The sequence below is a fragment of the Manihot esculenta genome, chromosome 5, assembly GCF_001659605.2.
Source record: "Manihot esculenta cultivar AM560-2 chromosome 5, M.esculenta_v8, whole genome shotgun sequence".
Lineage (NCBI taxonomy): Eukaryota > Viridiplantae > Streptophyta > Magnoliopsida > Malpighiales > Euphorbiaceae > Manihot > Manihot esculenta.
The window spans coordinates 33,262,736-33,274,381 of record NC_035165.2 but is presented as its reverse complement, the minus strand read 5'-3'; the positions used below and the strand labels follow the sequence as shown (position 1 = coordinate 33,274,381).

Here is an 11,646-nt window from a genome sequence, read left to right as displayed (position 1 = left end):
ATTGATCCTCCCGTTAGATTTTCAATTAAGTCACTGTTACTCTTTAATTTATAAATTGGTCAATAAAAAGTTAAATATAAAATTCCTAAATTGCCCTTTAACTAGTGGGAAAGATGAATATTTTTTCCGTCCATTTATAGAAGGGGCACAGACAAATTACTCAAGGATGTCTGTCACCACTTGCACACCCAATACCAGCGGCGGATGGTATTGGAGAGCACATACAGTCATTGGAGAGCCATAGAAAGGGAGTCTGAGAAGGAGGCTGTCTCCGAGGAAGAAGAGAGAAAGGTAAAAGATTAAGCTGAATAAGAGGATCTGATGAAACTCCGGTGGTAGCAGCTTCACCATGAAGGGTAGTATCAACAACTTTATCATGAGATTTCAGAGATGCAGTAAATCTAGTTGGTAATCCCATGCAAAATCCTAGATCTTTAGCAGAAACCTTAGGGGTGTGGTGAAGAAACTCGATGGACTTAGATGTATCACCAAAGCTTAAAGCAAGCTCCATTCTGTACAGAAGAAGAGAAGAGAAACGAATCCAAGAGAGCAGAAGAAGCGAAAGCAGAGAGAGTTAAAATTGGAAAACGCTATCCAATCTATTATATCTCAAGTGGGGATCACGAAATTACAAAGAAAATTTTTCGGCTTGAAGCACAATGCTTTATTTTATTTTTATTTAAATAAAATTTTGGGGTGTGGATTTTTGGGGTGTGGGTGTAAAGATTGACCTACTGAAGAAGAAGAAGAAGATAATGGGTTTTGGGTTTTTGGGGTATGGGTGTAAAGAAGAAGAAGGGTTTTTGAGGTGTGGGGTTAAAGAAGAAGAAGATAATGGGTTTTTGGGGTGTGGGTGAAGAAGAAGAAGAAGGAGGATTTTTGGAGTGTAGGTGTAAAGAAGAAGAAGGGTTGATGTGTAGGTGTAAAGAAGAAGAATATAATGATATTAATAATGGGTATTTTAGTCTTTTAATTAAGACTAACGGTGACTTAACTGAAAATCTAACGGATGGACCAATATCATAGATTTTACCGTGATTAAATTGATGATTTTTTAAAATAGAGGGACGAAAGATTATATTTCACTAAATCAGAGGGATTAAATTACAGTTTACCCCATATATTAGACAGGAAGCTTTTGTAATTTGTAGCCGTGAAGGGAAAAAAAAGTAAGTTAGCATCTTTGATTAGCTGCAGTGGTCTTTCTAGAGTCCTTCACTTGTAAAGTCTTGTGGGGTTTTTTCTCATCCTCTTCTTAATCCTTCAGATCTCTCTTTTTCTCTGAAAAGAAACCCCCAAAGCCAAATATCTACAAATATCACTATACTTATTGATTGATTTGATTTGGAATTCTCTATAATCAAAGAACAAAGCAAACAATCAAAACCCATTTGGAAATTAGATCTGAAATCTCAACAAAACCATTCACATTCCCCATTTTCATGGCATCCCCAAATCAACAAGTCCCACAGTTTGATATGCACAAATTCTTCATGCCCACAGCCACAGCCATAGCAAGCAGCCAAAACCCTTCTCCCAATCTCATCATTCCTCCTCCTACATCAATCCCCTCTTCTTCTTATCCTCCTACTGGTACCCACCCCAACTTCCCCTTCCCTTTCCCACAGCAATTCCACCATCTCCCCTCGTATTCTCCTCCCCAGGACAACCATATCCATAACCACCACCACGCTCCTCCTCCTTCTCCTTCTCCTCCTATCTCTCATATGCCGCCGCAGCGCTCTTTGTCATATCCTACACCTCCTCTCCAACCCCAACCTCAAGCTCAGCCCCAACAGCAACAGCAGCAAAACCCTTCTCCACGCAACAATAATGACCTCAGTGGGGCTGAAATCATGGCCCTCCTCCGACCTCCTTCTTCGCCGCTTAATCAAGACCCCTCACCGCCACCGCCTCAGCAGCATCAGCATACCCCGGAATTCAGCAACATTGTTACTCCTGTGGGACCCATTAAGATGCCGAGCAGCAAGTTGCCCAAGGGCAGGTGGATTTCGGGTGATCATGTGGTGTATGATGTGGATGTGAGGTTGCAAGGGGAGGTTCATCCTCAGCTTGAAGTTACCCCCATCACTAAATACACTTCAGATCCTCAGCTCTGCTTGGGCAGGCAAATTGCTGTCAATAAATCCTACATTTGCTACGGGTTGAAGCAGGGCAATATTAGGATTCTTAACATTAATACCGCTTTGAGGTCCTTGTTTCGCACCCAGTCTCAGGTATAATTCAATCTAATCTCACCATTTCTGCTTCTCTGCCACTTTTTTTTTTCTTCCCTTTCGTTGTTCGCTCGAGCGGCTGCAAAAACTGAAGCTGCATTAAACTTTTGCTGTTTCCTTTGCATGAAGAGGGTGCATGTGTGTTTATTTATTTATTTTTTATAATGTTTGAGAGGAAATCGTAGTTGATTATACTATGTTTTTCGTAGTTGATTATACTATGTTTTTACTCCGTTATTTTCACGTGGATTTAATTGGTTTGCAAACTTGAAGTTGGTTTTCTTTTGTATGAATACTGATCCTTAACATCTTAAAAGAGTAGATTGGTTGTGGGTTTCACTGTCTTGTAGTTGATAAGTTTGATTTTGTTGATTAGAGGAAGAAAGAGTGTTATTTCGATACTAAGTTTGAGTCTTATGTATGTGTGTTGTTGCCACGTGGAAATGGGTGATGCTTTGTAAGGAGTTGATATTTCTGTGCGCAGAAGCTATATTTACCTATGTTTAAGAAATTATGGAATGTAAGTGTGAATTCTGGATTTGAGTCCAGGCAAGTTGATAGACATGGTAGAAGATGACAATGCAACTCCTTACAATCAACATAATTTAGCATTTGAAGTCCATCATCTTATTCCCCTTCCCTTTAACTGCCTGACAATAATTTCTGTTCTAGAATTGAATATCCATGGATAAAAACATCCAAGCTGAATAAGACTTCCCAACTAATGTACAAACCATATTGATCTGCATCCCCATTTTTCTTCATGGCAAAATAAGTCTACAAGTTCATGCAATATTATACAAAAGCATTGAGAATGAAAATTTATCTATGTAGCATAAGAATGCAAGGGATTAGAGCAGCACTTAAAGGCATACAGCTTGCACAAAAATCAACCAGATGCCTCTAGAGGAAAATAAGGAAATTAAGTAATCTGAATTGGGTTGGGCATACAATACTCAATTGTATTATTTTACTTTATATATATGAGTTTGTTATTAAGAAATGTATCTCTCCATACTTGGAATCAAAATTGTCATCTGTTTTTGTGGACCTCTGCTGTGTTTTTCTCGGTAATAATATAACCTGGATGCTACTGCAAGAAGTAAAAGGTGTTTATGCTGATTATATTTGTTCTGATTGTCAGATGTAGAAAATATCTTTACTTCAAATATCCTTCTATCAGCCTATCACATATTTAGATTTGAAAATGATTATCATAAATGCCTTGCATCTTTTTCTACATGATCTACTAAAGGAAATACAGAAAATTGTTTTACACATCAGAATAATGCTTTTGCCATCTGGTCATCTTTTAGATCTAGAAGGATTTTGTTTGGTCGATGTTATAATCATCTCAAATAAGGTATAACTGATCATCAAATAGTCCGCCTTTGTGATATCTATAGTATAAGCCATTTTGGGGAGCTTCTTTTTGTTTTTCAGTTCTTAACTTTCTGCAGAAAGTTGATTTTGCATTTGGTTTTTAATTCACTTAGTAGACTATTTAAAGGGGCTGATAAAAAAAAAATGTTTCAGCACCTGTATTTTTGCTCCACTTACTCACCTAACTGCGTACTTTTTCTGTCAGAGGGTCACCGATATGGCTTTCTTCGCTGAGGATGTTCAACTCTTAGCTAGGTAGCTTTCTCTCTGTATTCTCAAAATTCCTATTCAGGTTTTCTTTGAGTTGGATAACATGTTTTTATACAGCGTTGGCATAGATGGACGGGTTAATGTCTGGAAAATTTCTGAAGGCCCAGATGAGGAAGATAAGCCGCAAATTACAGGAAAGACTGTTATTGCTGTTCAAATAGTAGGAGAGGGGGAAATTAAAAATCCACGAGTTTGTTGGCACTGCTATAAACAGGTACTACATTCTCTACTTTTCCCCAATGAAATAGTGTTTGCTTTCATTTTTTTTTTTCTGTTATTCCTTTTATTTTTAGCTTTCTTTGGTTATAACCTTTTATGTCATACTTTTAATAGGAAATTTTGGTAGTCGGGGTTGGTAAACGTGTTCTTAGAATTGATACTAACAAAATTGGAAAGGATGGAGTCTATTCATCAGAGGTTCCTCTTCAGTGTCCTGTTGAGAAACTGATTGATGGTATCCAGTTGGTTGGCAAACATGATGGAGAAGTGACTGATTTATCAATGTGCCAATGGATGACTACCCGTTTGGTTTCTGCTTCTATGGACGGCACGGTTTGTATTTTGTCCTTTCCTTCTGGTTGTATTTGATCCTCTTGTTTTCTTCTTGCTTTTGTTTTTTACTTTATTTTAGTTATTTCTTTGAAACTAGTTATTGATGCACATGAACTTTATGAATTCTTTTTATAATCTGCAACTTAAAATTAAAATTATTGTGGTTGGCTTGTTGAATTTTTCTATACACGTTTAAATTAGGTTATGAATGAAACAGGTAAAAAAAGAATAAAAATATGTTACTCAGTGAAGTGGATCGTTGCAGTTCTAGTTGAAATTAAAAGTAGAAAGGATCCCGAAATTGAACTCTTTTCATGAACTTTGAGTAGGGAAAACTCCAATGTGATGTAGATATTGCAATAACCTATATCTCCTTGTCAGATGCACCTGAACATTGAGTTCTTTTTGAATGCTCCTTTTCATGAACTTTGAGTAGGGAAAACTCCAATGTGATGTAGATATTGCAATAACCTATATCTCCTCGTCAGATGCACCTGAACATTGAGTTCTTTTTGAATTAGCATATATGCTTATTTCCCGTTGCTTTTGATTTAGTTACACAAATTAAACCTCTTTCAATGGTGTTGATTCAAATTTCATTTTGTAAGCAGATTAAGATTTGGGAGGATCTCAAGGCTGTGCCTCTTGTGGTATTGAGACCACATGATGGCCAGTCCGTTTATTCAGCTACCTTCTTGACTGCTACTGACCGTCCAGATCACATCATCCTTGTCACTGCGGTACATGTTGCTAATATCTTTATATTTGTTTGCCAGAGTCTTGTCATGCTTGTGCTAGCCATGTGTTGAGTAACTAAATTGCATTTGTGTAATTACTAAGTTTATTAAGTACCATTTTATTTATCAGGATGGCATTTGTTGAAGAAAATGTAAATTAAACTTTGGTCAGTATAAATATTTCATGTTCAGTTTTTCGAATTTGACTAGTCTATGTGTATGCTCAATCTTCCTAATCTGTGAGCAGGGGCCTCAAAATCGGGAAGTGAAAATCTGGGTCTCTGCCAAGGGAGAAGGATGGCTCTTACCTAGTGATGCTGATACATTGAAATGCAACCAGACCTTAGAGGTGAAGAGTTCAGTTGAACCTCAAGCTGAAGAGGCATTCTTCAATCAAGTTGTAGCTCTGTCCCAAGTGGGTCTCCTCTTACTTGCAAATGCCAAGAGAAATGCAATATATGCTATACACTTGGATTATGGTACTAATCCAGCAGTGACCCGCATGGATTACATATCAGAGTTTACCGTTACCATGCCTATATTGAGTTTAACAGGGACCAGTGATGTTTTACATGGCCAATGTGTTGCTCAGATTTATTGTGTCCAGACACAGGCTATTCAGCAGTATACTTTGGACTTATGCCAGTGCTTGCCGCCACTGTTGGAGAACATGGTTTCAGAGAAGTCGGATCCCAATGTTTCACATGATCTAACTAATGTTGAAGAAGTTGCTTATTTGGACTCACGTGGAAGTAACTTATCTGACATTCCTAAAAGCTCTGCTTCTGTTGATGTGGTCACTTCGCATCACTCTAAACCTCTAGTTTTGACCCCTTCGACTAGTGATGCTGAGATTGCTTGTGTTGCATCATCTCCTCTTTTTCTGACACATAAGGGTTTCACTGATGTTACAGTTGCAGCAAGTCTTGAGCGAGGTCCTCCACCTGGTGACCAAAGTTTAAATCAGCCGGTCATTGATTATTCAGTCCAGCCAGTGGACACTATTCAGACAAATGTTTCAGATGTTACTTCCTTGGATAGTGATTCGAGGACTGGTGAGATGAAAAGCACACAAGATGAGAATTCTGGCATCCTTAATCCGCCAGTCATGTTTAAACACCCAACACATCTGATAACTCCTTCTGAGATTTTAATGGGTGCTTCATCTCCTAGTAATAATAATAGTGAGGTCAAGACTGAGGTTGAAATGAGTATTCAAGAAGTTGTTGTCAACAATGATGTCAGTAATGCAGAGGTGGATGTTAAAGTAGTTGGTGAAACAAAATCTACTCAGAGTGATGAATTTGGCCTCCGAGGAGAACCTCAAAACCTCATTGCAGAGAAAAAGGAAAAGTATTTTTGCTCCCAGGCTTCAGATCTTGGCATTGAGATGGCCAGGGAGTGTTTTTCCATATCAGCAGAAACTTATACAATGGAGGAAACTCAGCATGTTAATGTGGCTGAGTTTATAGCCCACCCGTCTCGTAGAAGTGAGGAAGAACTAGTCCATGACTCGACCAAAGAAACTTCAGAAAAAGTTTCCAAGTCAAGTCTGCCCACAATAGTTCAACAATCAACAACTTCAAATATGAAGGGGAAGAAACAGAAGGGGAAAAATTCTCAAGCATCAGGTCCATCTACTGCTTCTCCAAGTGCTTTTAATTCAACAGATTCGTTCGATGAACCAACTGGCCCTTCAAGTCTCCCATCTACAGAAGCTGCCTTTTCTCAAATTTTTGCTATGCAGGAGATGCTTAGTCAGGTAGTGATTTCAGTTTAGGAGATATAGAACTCCTACCATATTTGTGCGACATCTTGTGCTCTAACCTTTAACCTTGGTGTTTTTTCCCCCTTTTGTTTGGATAGATAATGAGGGAGGAAGCAAGAAGAAAACATATTTTATTTTCCACTCTATTTTCTTTCACCATTTTTGGGTTGGTAGAAAATAAAAAGAGGGGAAAGGAAAATAAACTTCTTTTCCCTTATTTGAGAAGAAAAAGAAGTGAAAAGAAAATTCTATTATTTATTGAAATTACTACTTTTAATTTATTTTCTCAATAACATTAAACAAAATAAAGGACACATACATAATTTTTCAATTGAAATGATGTTTTCCCTTTTATTTTTATTTTCTCTCCAAATTGGATAGAGAATAACTGAAGTAAAATAAACTTTATTTCCCCCCTTTGTCATTTTTCCTTGCTTCCCCAAACAAAGGAAAGTATCAATTCTCAATTTTTTTCCTCAATTTAGTTTCCTTCCCTTCGACTTTCCCCATATCCAAACAGGCTCTTGAAGACTTTCAAATGTATCTTGGTTGGTTTCCTGATAGATGTTTAACGTGTTTGAGTTTGAAAACAAATTTAAGAAGGACAGTGGGATTGGGGAATGATTATAAAATTGAGTCAAGTTATTTTATGATGGTAGAACTACAAATTTATCCCTCAGTCAAAGATTTTATAAGGGTAAATTACTAGTTAATATACTTTACGCCATTTTATTCCCAAGTTTGGCAATAAAATTTCTGGTGGGCCCCATATTACTGTGTCATTTAGTTTTGCTTTTCTTTATCTCCCAAACAGGTGAAACAAAAATGAATTTTTCGGAATTTGTGTCCCTTTCTCTTTCCTCCCATTTTCCATCTACAAATGTAGCTGTATGTCTACATGCTGTGTAATATATTCAGTAGAAGTATGGGTGAGCAAGATTGGTGGCATCCTTTATAATTACTACTATTTTATCTTTAATTTTGAAGATGAAGATTTGTCTCAAAACTTCCCTGGGGACCTCTTATTCTTTCTTTTGGCCTAGGAAGGATTTTTGTTGAAGGCTGCATCTTTAACTTTGGTAAATGCATATATAACTTTCCACCAAGATTACCACCTCTCCCCCACAAATGGTTCGTGGTAGAACTTTGTTGTAGCTTGAGTGTGGAGCATTTTCTTACTATTAGTAAAAAGGATATGTGTAAATATGTCCAATTGGAATCGTATCTTCAAGTATGATATCAAAATATTTGTGTGCACTTGACCGATGTACTATCAAATTTGATTTTTGCATTCTCCTCTTTACAGCTAGTGACCACACAAAAAGAAATGCAGAAGCAGATGTCTAATATAGTTGCTGTCCCTGTTTCAAAAGAATGTAGAAGACTGGAAACAACTTTAGGTCGGAGCATTGAGAAAGCTCTAAAGGCAAATACTGATGCATTATGGGCTCGTTTTCAAGAGGAGAATGCAAAAACTGAGAAGTTATTCCGGGATCGCACACAGCAAATAACAAATATGATATCTAACTTTGTCAATAAGGACTTGACAGCAATGTTAGAGAAAGCAGTGAAGAAAGAAGTGACTTCAGTTGGGCCAGCTGTAGCTCGTACAATGTCCCCAGTCATTGAGAAAACAATATCTTCAGCTATTTCAGAGTCGTTCCAGGTTAGAAAACTGAGGTTTTTTTATGCTTATTGTATGATATTTTTTGTGGGCTTATTGATTCATTGGACTGCAGAGAGGAGTTGGTGATAAAGCAGTGAATCAGCTGGAGAAATCAGTTAATTCAAAACTTGAAGCAACTGTCGCTAGGCAAATTCAAGCACAGTTCCAAATTTCTGGAAAGCAAGCTCTCCAGGTTTGTATTTGACGAACTTGATGTAATTTTAATGAGTTGTAATTGGTTGAATAAGACATCTGAGAGGCATTATCTAGTGCAATACCAATCATAAATGCGTTTGCAACCGAGGGGTTGCAAGTCAAAGAGCATCCACTTGTGCAATCATCTGCACGAGGGTAGGACTATGTACTTGTCTTCTACCAGGACCTACTTTTGTAGGACCATTGCTTGGTAATGGCATTTTGTTGAATAAGATGTAGACCCAAGTTAACCTTTTATTTTATTTTATTTTATCATTTCGAATTGGTGAGTGATATGACTTTGAGTATCTCTAATATATTGACAATAAACCTTCTATTGTTTTACACAGGATGCATTGAAAACTGGTTTGGAAGCTTCTGTAATCCCTGCCTTTGAGATGTCATGCAAAGCCATGTTCGAGCAAGTAGACTCTGCCTTCCGTAAAGGGATGATTGAACATACAACTGCAGCTCAACAGCATTTTGAATCTGCACATTCTTCATTGGCACTTGCTTTAAGAGTGAGTATTCTTTGCCATGTTAGAGTGTTTATTAGGAAGGGGGAGGGTTTTAGGGGAGACAGGATGGGGGGAGCCAACTCATCCTTTTCTCAAGATGCCTTTGATGACAGAGTATATGGGCTGGGAGATGTACATTTTATTTTTATTTATTTTTTATTTTTTAATTGAACTTGTCTTGCTGAAATATGACTTGCATAACAGAAGTATGCAATAGTTTTGAGCATCTATTCTTCAGATGAATGTCAGTCATTATTGGGCAAATGATTAACTTGGTTATAATTATGCTTCTTGGTTATTTAACTTCTTGTATATGTGGATCTTTGGATGGTGAGTTTTCTCAATCTTCATTGCAAGTGCCAGCAAGGATATTTGAAGTTTGTTGGTTTTGGCTGGTGTTGGACTTGTATAGAAATGCAAATTAGAACAGTTGGATAGTCGCTCATTCTTTCGCTGTCGGTTTTTCCTGTCTGTTCTCTTTATGAGCACTTGTATTATTCACACTGTTGTTTTGTTAAACACAGGAAGCCATCAACTCTGTTTCATCATTGACTCAAACATTGAGTGGGGAATTGGCTGAAAGTCAAAGGAAGATGGTAGCTCTTGCTGCTGCTGGCACAAACTCGAGTGCAGCAAATCCCCTGGTTACACAACTGAGCAATGGACCTTTGGCTGGCCTCCGTGAAAAGGTTTTTTGATTATGAAGATAACTTTGTCTGTCAATTGTGATTAGATATCCTGAAGGTTTGTTATTTTTATAATTTTCTCCAAATAATCAAGGTTGAGATGCATGTGGATCCAACAAAAGACCTATCAAGGTTGATATCAGAACACAAATATGACGAGGCCTTCACCATTGCGTTGCAAAGAAGTGATGTATCCATAGTATCTTGGTTATGTTCTCAGGTTTCTATCATCCTATCTATTCCTCATTCTTTTGTATGCGATGAGATGAAACTTGTGTGCAGATGGAAGTTAGTGTTTTTGGTAATGAAGTTAGTTTTAGCAATATCAAGCTATCTTTCCTTTATGAGAACCTGGAAGATGTTTAGCTCTTCATTTTCTATGGGTCCTTTCTGATCATCTTATATTGAGTTTTCAAGAATCTTGTTAGTGCATCCTAGATATTCAATGCTATTCTAGCCTCTTTTGTTTTCATTGTAGTCTCTTCTACGTCTTGTTTGTTGCTAATCTGCCGGTGGATTTTGTATCAATTTTGAAAGCAACTTGGATAACATAGTTGTGTAATATTGCCTCTGCTTTTGCAAGGTTGATTTGCGTGGAATCTTAGCAACGGTTCCTCATATTGAGCCAAGGAGTGTTGCTCTCTCTTCTACAGCAGTTGGCCTATGATGTTAACAAGGATACAGCTCGAAAGCTGGCGTGGATGACAGACGTGGCAGCCGCCATAAACCCAGCAGACCAAATGATTGCAATGCACGTGCGACCTATCTTTGATCAAGTATCTCGTATCCTACACCACCAACGGAGCTCGCAAACGATCACTGGTTTTGAGCTCTCAACCATCCGTGTTCTCCTACATGTCATCAACTCTGTGCTGGCGACCTATAAATGATCCTCCTGTTCCAACCATTGTGAAATTTATAATCGAGTTTTGAGGTAGTAGGAACTTTGTACAAATCTTTGGTGATTCATATGAAATGTCTCAGGTCTTTTTTCCTTCTCTTGCTTTTAGGTTTTTTTACTAGATTTTATCTAGAATTATTTCCGGAGAAAACAGCTTCAGCAGTATGACCTGTTTCGCAGTCTAAAGAAAATAATTTTGTTTTTTACTTATAATTCTTGTTTTTAAAACGAGGTGAAATCAGTTTGACAGATTTTAGTCCTTACGCTTACACGTGCGCGCGCACACACCCGTATGTATAAAGATTAGCAAAAATGCCTAGAAATAGACCGGTGAAAATGATCCCTTCGGTGTTATGAAACTCATTTTACGATCATCCCATGTAGGTACAGTTTTCCGATTTCGTGATCTGGTATTTGATGTCAATATATATATATATAGACATAAATTTCAATTTTTAATTCTAACTTGTGTTATTAATTAATCTTTTGTATTTTGAAGTTAACAATTTAAGCATAATAATGTATATTTGGTCTTTTTTTCTCAAGTCTTGTGGAATTTACAAAATTGAATCGTCCTCAATCGACACGAATATTGAAGACGCTTAACACTTTGCCAACGCCCTCAATCTTTCTCTTCCACGCTGTTCGTCAATTGATTTGCTGCCATCTACAATCCTACCAATTCCCAAGCCTCAAACTTCAATTACCGATTGCTTTGCTACCATATACTGTC

At 37.5% G+C, this 11,646-nt stretch overlaps 1 pseudogene; it reads left to right on the top strand.

The window, feature by feature from the left end:
• Positions 1-1,172: 1,172 nt before the first annotated feature.
• On the top strand, positions 1,173-11,123 carry LOC110614365 (annotated as a pseudogene).
• Positions 11,124-11,646: the final 523 nt, after the last annotated feature.